The 11,451-nt window shown below is 52.3% G+C and overlaps 1 pseudogene; it reads left to right on the forward strand.

Moving 5' to 3' along the window:
* Nucleotides 1–203: 203 nt before the first annotated feature.
* LOC136297585 (protocadherin alpha-6 pseudogene) lies at nucleotides 204–8,548 on the forward strand (annotated as a pseudogene).
* Nucleotides 8,549–11,451: the final 2,903 nt, after the last annotated feature.

The raw sequence follows: 11,451 nt of genomic DNA on the forward strand, positions 1-11,451 counted from the left end.
GTGGAGGTGAAGGAGGCAGTGACAAGTTGCAGAGGTGAATGTGTAGGCTCTGGCATTGTGTAGGCCCTGGCCATTTCCTGATATCAAGGCTGACCTTGAGAAGTGAGATTTGTCTGATGGAACTGAAAGTCTTTAGGGAGATGTGCACCATGACACGAGACAGTCCTCTAGGTACTATTTACTGTGCTGTTACTATTGCTGACTGCTGATCGTGCTGGTATTTAATGTGGTTTCCTGTGAAGAACTCTGTGGTCATCTTTGACTCTCCTCCATAAAGGAGGTTATGCAAGATGACAATTGTGACTTCACTGTTCTCTCTCCTCATGGTGTAATTTCTTCCATTCTCTTGGCTCACCAGAGTCCTTGTGAAAGCAGAGAAGTTCTTAAACACTTTTCCTATGTTCTTTCTCCAAGTATGTTTTTTTTTCTAGTTACCAGTAGAAAGTGTGCAGGCAGAGGAGCATGGCCTGAAGTGTATGTTTTCTTTTTTTTGTCTTGCCTTTGTGAAGTGGATTGCAGCTGGATTATCTGGTGGGGTGGCATGACCATACATTGTCTTGTTTTCATGTTATGTTAATATTTGCATCAACACCCACACACTTTAAAAAACTCCTGGAAATTCTCTTAAAAGAAAAAAAAAGCCCCACAACCCCAAAAATTCAACCCATACGTGACACCACATTTTCCTGTGCAGTAGATATCATTGTTGGCACTGATGTATTTTTCAGCATTTGGGTTGGTCTTTGACAGCATTCTGACAATGGCCATTGCCTTTAGAGTGCTTCTGACATTACCTCTATAAAGAGTATTCTCCAATGTAATGTTTCCATCTGAGACTGGGGAAGCCACAGGAGATGAGGTGAACATGGCAGTGGCACTGAGTAGGCCCTGACCATGTCATAATATGAAGTCTGACCTCACAGTCTGTGGGAACTGGAAATCCTTGGGAAGACCATGGACCATGTCATAAGAAGACAAGAATGCGAGATGATGTTCTTGTCTTGAGAACGTGTCCCAGACTAGAGAATGGGGACGCCTAGAGAAAATGATGAGGCAGGATGGGCACAGGTTTCCTTCCCAAGATCCATTCCTGGGCTCCTAAAGGTATGGAGTTGAAGGCCTTCTGGGTACTGAGTTAATTCCATGGTAGTTTAATGCCCATCATGTCCTTTGAGGTTATAAGTATTTCCCACCAGAGACAGTCCCTTGTGCTGCTGCCTGCCTGAGGCAGACAAGGCACCGGTAAAGAGGGTGTGGTATGAAGATTGCTGAGTAATTCCCAATGAACTTTTTGATTCCTAATTTGGACAACCTTTTCTAGGAGGGTAGCACTTCAGCCTCCCGTCCTTGTATAGTGGTGGGCATCTATAGCAGTTTCCACAGCTGCAGATCTTTCCATGATGGTTCCTTGGGCCTCCTCAGGCTAACTTTTAAGGGCACATGATAATGTGGATGTCATTTCTGTGCATTCAACTTCCCATACTTGTGGACTTGAGAATTTACCCTTGGTAGAAGTTACATGTCCTGTTGTCACAGGTGGCTGATGCTGATGTCTGACTTACACGCAAATCCCTGCACAGCAGCCCAGCTGTGTTTCTCTATGGTACAAATTCTCCCATCCAGCTGATAAGATGGGATGTGCTTGTGCTTTGGCATTTGCTCTCATTCTCTCAAAGTGCAAAATGCTGGGGTGGACTGGGGTGAGGACATGCCTTTATGCCATAAAGTTCTTAAGAAGTCGGTTCTTATGTTCTGTGGTGTTTCCACTGGAGATTGCTGAAAAGGCATAAGACATGATGTTAGCGATGTGTTGGTAATACCAGACAACATGAGATACTGAGTTTTTGCAGTTGTCTGGTTGCAAACATTTGGGTAATTTTCTATCAGGGTGCAGGATGACTTTTCCATGCTCCTGAGCTGAGGTTGATGTTGAGACAATGCCCATCCTTAGCTTGATGGTGCCTCTCCCCCATGATAGAAATGCACTGTGCTGTGCCCAATGATTTCAAGGCTTTTCTAGAATGCATGTCATTACTTTCTATTCATTGTTCCCAATAGTCTCTGTTAGAGTTAGAACCAGTTTCCTGTTGTGAAAATATTTCTTTTCTGAAGAAGCAAGCAGTGGTGCTACAGGTCAGTCACTTCTGTCTGAAGAAGATGAGTCTGAGAGGCAGCTGTATCTTTATGCCTATTTACTTGTGGTATCTTCATCCTCGATTGACCAAATGTGTCTAGGTTGGGAGTTGGACTCAAAAATCCTTCTGGCTTCCTTCCAACCTGAAATATTCTATAATTCCTAGATTGGACCACAGTCTGCTCTCATTTCTTTCTTGCTTCTTCCAGCATGGTTTGAGCAGTTGGCAGCAAGTACAGATGGAGGAGGGCCTCCAATGTATTTCTCAGAATAGATGTCTTGGGAGCGGAGAGCATGTTCTCAGGGAATATTGTGTGGGGTTAGGTTCGTATGTATTTCTGGGTGGATCAGGGTATTGAGTGAGAGGTATTCTTTGGGGGCTAATGCCCCTGAGTATGGAAGTTCTTGCTGTGTTTTTCAGGCAGAGCTTTCCTGCCTGAGAGGAGAAGCAAGAGCTTGTCATTCATCAAGCAGGTGGAAAATGAGGCAGGAAGAATAGCTCTTCATTGAAATGCATGAAGAATTCTTAGGCACTGTGGTTGCATTGTGCTTTTTCAGTGTTCATGGCAGAATGGTGTGCTGCGCTGTGATGCGTTTGAGTTCCGAAGTGAGAGAATTTCATGGAATGTTTGTGCTCATTGGAGCCTGTTTGCACTGGTGGTGTCAAAGTACTTGGGGAATGGTCATCTGATTCCAAGGGAGGTGTAATCTTTTTCTGGTGTAGTACAGCTGTTCCTTGTCATGTTATTGCCTTGCTGTGTTATTTGCTGGTCCAGGAGGGGACTGGAGTCTGTGGAGTGTGGCTTTCTTCCTGATGAGGATGGAAGGGGACAGGAGGTGTAGGGACAATCTATTTACTTGACTTTTTCTGGAGGAAATCAGGAGAGTTGTTCCTCATCAGGAGTCATGCAAGGTCCCCATGAGCACTCCCATCCAAGGGCAGGTCTCTGATGCATGAAGAGGATGATGTAGACATTTAGAAATCATTTTGTTTCGAAAACATTTTGGTAAAAGAGAAGTAAAAAAGTATGGACGCAGAAGAGAAGAGGAATCAAGGAGAGTAGTGTGAAGCATGAAAGAAAAACGGAGAGAAAGAAAAGAAAGGTAAGTAAAGTGATAAAAGAAGAGAAAGGAAAAGGAATCTCTGCAAGTAAAAAAACTAAACAAGGAAGAAAGAGGGAAAAAAGGAAAGAAGGGATTACAGAGAAGATTATAGGCACGCACCAACATTTTCTCTACATGCTCTCTGCAGTCGAGGACCTCTACATCCTCGGTGCTGAGGAACCCTGTGGAAGCCTCGATGAGAAGTGATGAGGAACAGGAATAAGAGGTTTTGTGTAATGCTGTGGCTGCAGTCCGTGGTGAGACTGATGTAGTCATGTAGAAAATACTGTATTAAAAGAAAGCAGGCAAAGAGGGAAGAAGAGACGGTGAGGGAAGGACAAGGAAATGAAAAGAAAAAAGGAACAGAAAATATAACAGAGAGAGAAAGAAAAAGCAGGTAGAAGAAAAGAAGAAAGATGAAACATTAAATGAGATTGGTGGCATACAGCAATGTTATCTCTGCACACAAAATGTGGGATCAGCTGGGGGAGAGAGAGAGAAAAAAAAAAAAAAGAAAGAAGAAAGGACTAAAGGAAGGAAGGTGAGAAAGAGGCGAAATCAAGAGGGGGGATGTCAAGGAGATTACCAGGATACAGCAGCGTTCTCTTCTAACGCTGAGTGAAGTTAGTCTCCTGTGGTGTCCCCGTTCGTTGCTGTCCCGTGCAAAGGAGATGATGCCCTGTAACCAGAGCTGATGGATCGATTGCCTCGATCACGACATCAGAAGTCAGCGGCAACTTGGCAGCAGAGTTATGAAAGAGACGGATGGAAATAAATAAGGAAGGGCAGTAAGAATTGGACAGGCAAGGCAAAAAGAAAGTATAGAAAAAAAGAGAAGAAGGAAACAAAAGCTAAGAAAAACAAAGAGATGTAAACGGCAAAAAAAAGAAAAGGAACAAAGAAAAGAGAAGCGTGAAAAAGAGAAACTAAAAAAAAAAAGATTAAAAATACGGAAGTGAAAGATAAAAGAACAGAGATGAAAATTTGAAATAAAGAATAAAAGGAACATGAGGAAGCACGGTAAAAAAAAAAAAAACAAAACGAGAGAGACGAGGACACGGAAGAGGAGATGGCGATGAGGGAGCGGCGGCGCGGGCGCTGTGTGGGAGCGTGTGAGGCGGCGGAGCAGCGCACGGTGTCGCTGCAGGCTCGGGAACGGCGTGTGGGCGGCTCCGCCCCGGTGCGGCGGAGAGCCCGGCTGTGAGCGCGGGGGGGCGGCGCGGGCCGGGCAGCAGAGCCGCTGCGTGCGGGCGGCGGCGGGGAGCCGTGCGGGACCGGGCCGGGGCCGGCACACAGAGCGGCCACAGCGGCGATCCGGCGGCGATCCGGCGGCGGCGATCCAGCGGCGGCGATGGGGGAGCGTTGGTGTGCGGCGGTGCGGGTGCTGGTGCTGCAGGCGGCCTGGGCGCTGGCGGGCGGGCAGGTGCGGTACTCGGTGCCGGAGGAAGCCAAGGCCGGCACGGTGGTGGGCCGTCTGGCGCAGGACCTGGGGCTGGAGGCGGGCGAGGCGGAGGCGCGGCGGCTGCGGCTGGTGGCGCAGGGCCGGCGGGCGAGCGTGGAGGTGAGCGGGGCGAGCGGCGCGCTGGTGGTGAGCTCGCGGCTGGACCGGGAGGAGCTGTGCGCCAAGAGCGCGCCGTGCGCGCTGCGCCTGGAGGTGCTGGTGGAGCGGCCGCTGCGCGTCTTCCATGTGGAGCTGGAGGTCACCGACATCAACGACAATGCCCCCATCTTCCCCGCCGCCCGAAAAAACCTCAGCATCGCGGAATCATCGCTGCCCGGGTCTCGTTTCCCGCTGGAGGGCGCGTCAGATGCAGATATCGGATCGAACGCGCAGCTCTCCTACACACTCAGCCCCAGCGAGCATTTTAGAATAGAGGAAGAAAAGAGTAACTCTCGCAGTAAGTCCCTGTTTCTGGTACTCACGAAATCTCTGGACCGCGAGACGACTCCCATGCACCTGCTGGTGCTGACGGCGAGTGACGGGGGCCGGCCGTCTCTGACAGGGACAATGGGGCTGGTGATCTCCGTGCTGGATGTAAATGACAATGCGCCCCAGTTCAACCAGTCAGTGTATAACGTAGTTTTGCCAGAGAACGCATTGGAGGGGACGCTCGTGGCGCGAGTAAACGCCACAGATCTGGATTTGGGAATATATGGAGACGTGGTTTACGAAATTGATACCGTTGTTCCACCCTCTGCCTTAGATGTTTTCAGCGTTCATGCGAACACTGGGGAGATCAGACTGAAGGGTACCCTGGACTTTGAGGCAATTACTTTGTATGACCTACATATGAAGGCTAAAGACAAGGGGTCGCCTCCACTGTCGGGTCACTGCAAGGTGGTGCTGGAGGTGGTGGACGTGAACGACAACGCGCCGGAGGTGCGGGTGACGTCGCTGTCGGTGCCGGTGTCGGAGGACGCGTCGGTGGGGACGGTGGTGGCCCTGCTGAGCGTGTCGGACCGGGACTCGGGGGCGAACGGGCGCGTGCGGTGCTGGGTGTGGCCGGCGTCGCCGTTCGGTCTGGAGGCGACGTTCGCGGGCTCGTACTCGCTGGTGCTGCGCGAGGCGCTGGACCGGGAGCGGGTGTCGGAGTACGAGGTGGAGGTGCGAGCGGAGGACGGCGGGGCGCCGGCGCTGCGCGCCAGCCGCGGGCTGCGGGTGCCGGTGTCGGACGTGAACGACAACGCGCCGGCGTTCTCGCAGGCCGTGTACACGGTGCTGGCGCGGGAGAACAACGCGGCGGGCGCGGAGCTGGCGCGGCTGTGGGCGCGGGACCCGGACGAGGCGGGCAACGGGCGCGTCAGCTACTCGGTGTGGGAGGGCGGCGCGGCGGCCGTGTCGTCGTCGTCGTCGTCGGGGGCGGGGGCCGGCGGGTGGCGGCCGGCGTCGAGCTACGTGTCGGTGGACGCGGAGAGCGGGCGTGTGTGGGCGCTGCAGCCCCTGGACTACGAGGAGCTGCAGGTGCTGCAGTTCGAGGTGCGCGCGGTGGACGCGGGGGAGCCGCCGCTGTGCGGCAACGCCACGGTGCAGCTCTTCGTGCTGGACGAGAACGACAACGCGCCGGCGCTGCTGCCGGCCGCGGGCTCGGCGCCGGAGGCGGGCGGCGCGGCGGGCGAGGCGGCGGCGGCGGCGGCGGCGGGTTTGGGCTCGGTGTCGGACACGCTGTGGGCGTGGGCGGCGTGGGGGGCGCCGGCGGGGCAGGTGGTGGCCAAGATCCGCGCCGTGGACGCCGACTCGGGTTACAACGCGTGGCTGCGCTACGAGCTGTGGGAGCCGCGGGCCAAGGGCCCCTTCCGCGTCGGGCTGTACAGCGGCGAGGTGAGCACGGCGCGGGCGCTGGACGAGGCGGACGGGCCTCGCCACAGGCTGCTGATCGTCGTGCGCGACCACGGCGAGCCGGCGCGCTCGGCCACGGCCACGCTCAGCGTGTCGCTGGTGGAGGCGGCCGAGGCGGCGCTGGCCGCGGGATCGTCGTCGTCGTCGTCGTCGTCGTCGCGGGCGGCGCTGGGCGCGGAGATGGGGCCCGGCGCGGCCAGCGCGGCCACCAACGTGTGGCTGGTGGTGGCCATCTGCGCCGTGTCCAGCCTGTTCCTGCTGGCCGTGGTGCTGTACGGGGCGTCGCGCTGGGCGCCGCGGGCGGCCGTGCTCTCGGGGCCCGGGCCCACGACGCTGGTGTGCGCCAGCGAAGTGGGCAGCTGGTCGTACTCGCAGCGCCACAGCCGCAGCCTGTGCGTGGCGGACGGCGCGGCCAAGAGCGACCTCATGGTTTTCAGCCCCAACTTCCCTCCGCCGCCGCCGCCCGGCCCCGCGCCCAAGGACACGCAGCCGGAGCCCTCCGCCCTCCTCGACACGGTCAGTGGTCCTTCCTTCGTTCCCTGCTGTGGTCTTTCTCAACCGCCCTCGGAGTAGTTGCTGTTGAAAGACGGTCTCAGTTCCCTCGGCTTAGGGACGTTGGGTGTTTAGCCGGTACTTAAGGACGCCAGTGGCACCTTTTCATCTGTCCCCGTGTCCTTGCCGGAGCCCCCGGCTCTTACTTAGGGGGGTCCAGTGTTGGGTTAACCGGAGCCGCAGGAGAAGAGCCTCATGCTATCATGGTCAGCAAATCTCGTTTATTTCAGGTAGCATACACACATTTATATCTTCTATAATCAGCTCATACATATTGCAAAAGTTAAGCTCAGGATTGGTGCTCAGACTAAAAGTCAGCTACGCCTCTTTCTACATTTCTTTGTGGTTACATAGTTTGAGTAAGTTTTAGTTTAGCCAGGCTTCTCCCTCTTATCTTTCAGCTACAATGTCTTGTTATCGTATAGCAGCTGTGCTCAAGGACATGCGAAGCTTACTGCCTTGCTGGTTTTCATGAGAGTTCCTGTGTGCTCAGCAAAACTCTCTCATGTCTGCGTGACCTTTTGCAGCTAGCCAGTTATCAATCACACTCTCCACACTTCCCCCGTTTTCTTTTACTGCTATCATTGTCATCTTAAAATTATCAAACATTGACAATACCATACGCTGCAAACATTGCAACACACAAGGCAAAACTAAAAGCAAAACAACAATTACAAGCAAAATCACAAGCACTACTTGTATCAAATGTTTTAACCAGCCTGTAATGTGCGCTGAAGTTGCATGAAAAGTTCACTCAGTCGGGGGTTGTTAACTTCTTTGAGACTTGCGTCTTCAATTCTGGAGACAACTCCCACTACATAAAGTGAGTCAGAAACTACATTAACAGGTTCTTGGAAGGTTTGAAAAGCCCATATAACTGCCAATAGTTCTAACGTCTGGAGATTGTCTTGTGGGCTTGCTGGAATCACATGATGATGCCACTGGCCTGCCTTGTTCCAAGTAGCTGCTGCTCGGCGGGAGCGCTTTCCTGCATCAGTAAAAACTGTAATTGCGTGTGGAATAGGTTGGTCTTCTCTCAAAGGTTTAGTAATTAATTGCCATTCTCCTAGCCAGTGCAATAATTTCGGTTTAAGAGGGCCTGTTGTAACAAAACTCGGTGCTTGTAGTAATGCCTCTGCCAATTCTGCGGAGTTAAGCAGAAACCAGTCCAGGGACGCTTTTTCCATAGGTAGATGTATCACACTAGGTTCCTTGCCACTTAGCTCTATTGTGCGTAATCGGCCTTTCATAATTAGCAAGGCAAGTTTTTCAATTTTTTGTGTAATTGTTTTTCTTTGTTGTAAGGGAGGGCTAATCCATTCCAGGACCCCCAAGTCCTCCATATTTCCTGGTCTCTCCCCCGTTTTCTTTTTCTGCGTAATGGCTCCTAGAAGGTGATCTTTGTTATTCCAAATAGTCAGTGAAACAGAAAGGGATGGATCGTACCTGGTGACAAAGCCATTGGCAACACACCACAAAATACTTTGAAGTGCACTGATTTGATCTGCAGAAAGTACAACCGGAGCACAGGGGTCCGTGCCTTTTAAGAGGGGGCGCAACGCTTCTAGAAGGGTGTTAGGAATGCCAACTACAGGCTTAAGCCATTGGAGGTCTCCCAATAGTTTTTGTGCTTCATGCAAAGTGGACGGTGGAGCCTGGATGGTCCTTTTGGGCCTTGTAGATAAGTCTATGACAGGAAGAGTGATACCTCCTGAGGAGCCAAGGCATTTTTGTTCCGCGCGGCTCATCAGATCGTGGTGGTATGCTCATAGTTAATTGCGGTAGAGGTATGAACTGGGCGATCCGTTGGCCTTTTGGAATGTTCACCGGCGGGAAAGGTGTATGAGCTATAACAAAAATCTCTCCTTCAGCATCAGCGTCGATAACTCCAGGTTCTACCAGTAGGCCCAAAACAGACCCAGACGATCGACCTAAAATGAGTCCTCCTGTGGGTTGTCCATTAATGAGAATAGGTCCAAAAATTCCGGTAGAAATCACATGTGGACTGCTGTTATATAGGGTAACTTTTACTGCTGCTGCTAGGTCCAATCCGAGGCTGCCGGAGGTTGCTGGCAAGAGTTGCCCATCGATGGTGTGGCTGGAACTATTTGTGTCCCGGCGCGGCCCAGTTTCGCGCTGGTCTTGGAGTTTCCCGATCCAGATCGGCAAGCGGTGCTGTTGTGGGTATTGGATCGGCACTTGCCGCACCATACGCCCGTGGCGCTACATTCGCGGCGGATGTGTCCCGGCTTTCCGCAGCGAAAACACTTCATCCTCCCACCGGTATTGGGGCTTTGACGCGCTGTCGCCGCTTGGAGGGGTGCGAGGGCAGCTAAAACCTGAGTCTGAGCTGATACTGCTTGTTCTCTAAAAGCCTGAGCCTGCTGTTGTAACCCCTCACCTATCTTTTGCAGCGCTTCTACCACAAATACCTGAGTGCCGGAAGGCATGGCTGCCGCTTTATCTAACAAATCTTGAACATTCCAATTCCCAGGGGCTGAAGCTATGAGGGAACGAGTATTAGCATTCCCATTCTGCAAGATACATTGTTTAACTAGGGCATCTTGCATGTGCTCAGCAATGCCTGCTTTACTTAAAGCATCAATGATTTTGTCCACAAAGGGGCCAAGAGGCTCCTCCCTCCCCTGTTTTATCCCCATATAAAGAGGAACACCTCCTGGAGGTCTAATTTTCTCCATAGCTCTTTTAGCTACCGCCATGGCCTCTCTCAATTTATCAGGACCTAGGGTAGCTTGAGCCTCTACTCTATGAAGCGGTCCTTGACCCATAAGCTCGTCAACAGTAATGCCGAGTAAGGGGTCTCCTTGGGGACGAGGGAGTGCGGCACTTGCAGCCGCCTCTTCCCTCCATCGGGCTTCAAACAGTAACCTTTGATGTGGGGTATAAATTAAACGAGAAAGACCTCTAATATCTGCGGGCAACAGGAGATTCGTATTAAAAAGGAATTCTAACATTTGTTTAGCGGGTTCGCTTGTGACCCCATAGCTCGCTACGGTAGATCGTAGTTGTGACAAAAGTTTCCAGTCTAAATTAGTAACCTCCGCCCGTTGCCCCCCCTGCGGGTTATTGTGAAAGATAACTGGGAGGGCGAGGGGGGACGACATCTGCTCCTGAGCTGCCGCGGCCAGATCCGTATCTCCCTCCCGCCAGCCCTGATTTGCCAGTGCCGCCCATACCTCCCGTCTTTCTCGTGCCATAGCCTCCGCGAGGTCCGATAAGGCTCCGGGGAACGGCTCCGTGGCAACAGGACAGGGAGGGGCATTCCTAGCCTCTGCATTCATGGGGGTAGGGGGTGAAGGCATTAGTGGAGCAGAGGGCTGTGGCGAGGGCTGAACGGTGGGTGTACTGGCCGGCTCTACAGAGTCAGATGACGGGAGGTCAACGGTTGCAAAGACCGGAGGGTTTGGAGCGGAAGGGTCATCCCCATAAGCCCTATTCCTAGTGTGCATTTCACGAGCATTATCGACAGCTTTCTTCTCCGCCTGACACATAAGCAATTCATTATGCACAGTTCTCCACAACTTGCTCATCTTTTTCGCTAGCTTATCATCATCTAACACTAATTCCCAAAGCTTATCCCCATACCTGCGCCATTCGGCTAATTCATGAACAGTATGGGGGTTAGCAAAAGAGCCATAAGATGTAGCATGGCTCAAAAGAGGGGGGAGCTCCTTATCTAAGTCAAGCCCCTTAAATCCCCGCTTTCTAAGAAAAGCGGTAAAGAGATCATACGCTGCTTGCCTGTCCATACTCACCGGTACCGTTGCAAACCCCCAGGCGTCGGCAGCGCGTAGCGGCAGGGCGCACCGATGTGACCACCCCGGGCGTAAATCCGCCGTCCAAAGGACCCGACCCCAATGCAGCTCTAAAGAGGGTAGGGGAGAAGCCCGTTCGGGCGCCAAATGTTGGGTTAACCGGAGCCGCAGGAGAAGAGCCTCATGCTATCATGGTCAGCAAATCTCGTTTATTTCAGGTAGCATACACACATTTATATCTTCTATAATCAGCTCATACATATTGCAAAAGTTAAGCTCAGGATTGGTGCTCAGACTAAAAGTCAGCTACGCCTCTTTCTACATTTCTTTGTGGTTACATAGTTTGAGTAAGTTTTAGTTTAGCCAGGCTTCTCCCTCTTATCTTTCAGCTACAATGTCTTGTTATCGTATAGCAGCTGTGCTCAAGGACATGCGAAGCTTACTGCCTTGCTGGTTTTCATGAGAGTTCCTGTGTGCTCAGCAAAACTCTCTCATGTCTGCGTGACCTTTTGCAGCTAGCCAGTTATCAATCACACTCTCCACAGTCC

This window comes from Chamaea fasciata, unplaced genomic scaffold (assembly GCF_029207755.1).
Source record: "Chamaea fasciata isolate MVZ Bird 193981 ecotype frontalis unplaced genomic scaffold, bChaFas1.0.hap1 SCAF_15, whole genome shotgun sequence".
Taxonomy (NCBI): Eukaryota; Metazoa; Chordata; class Aves; order Passeriformes; family Sylviidae; genus Chamaea; species Chamaea fasciata.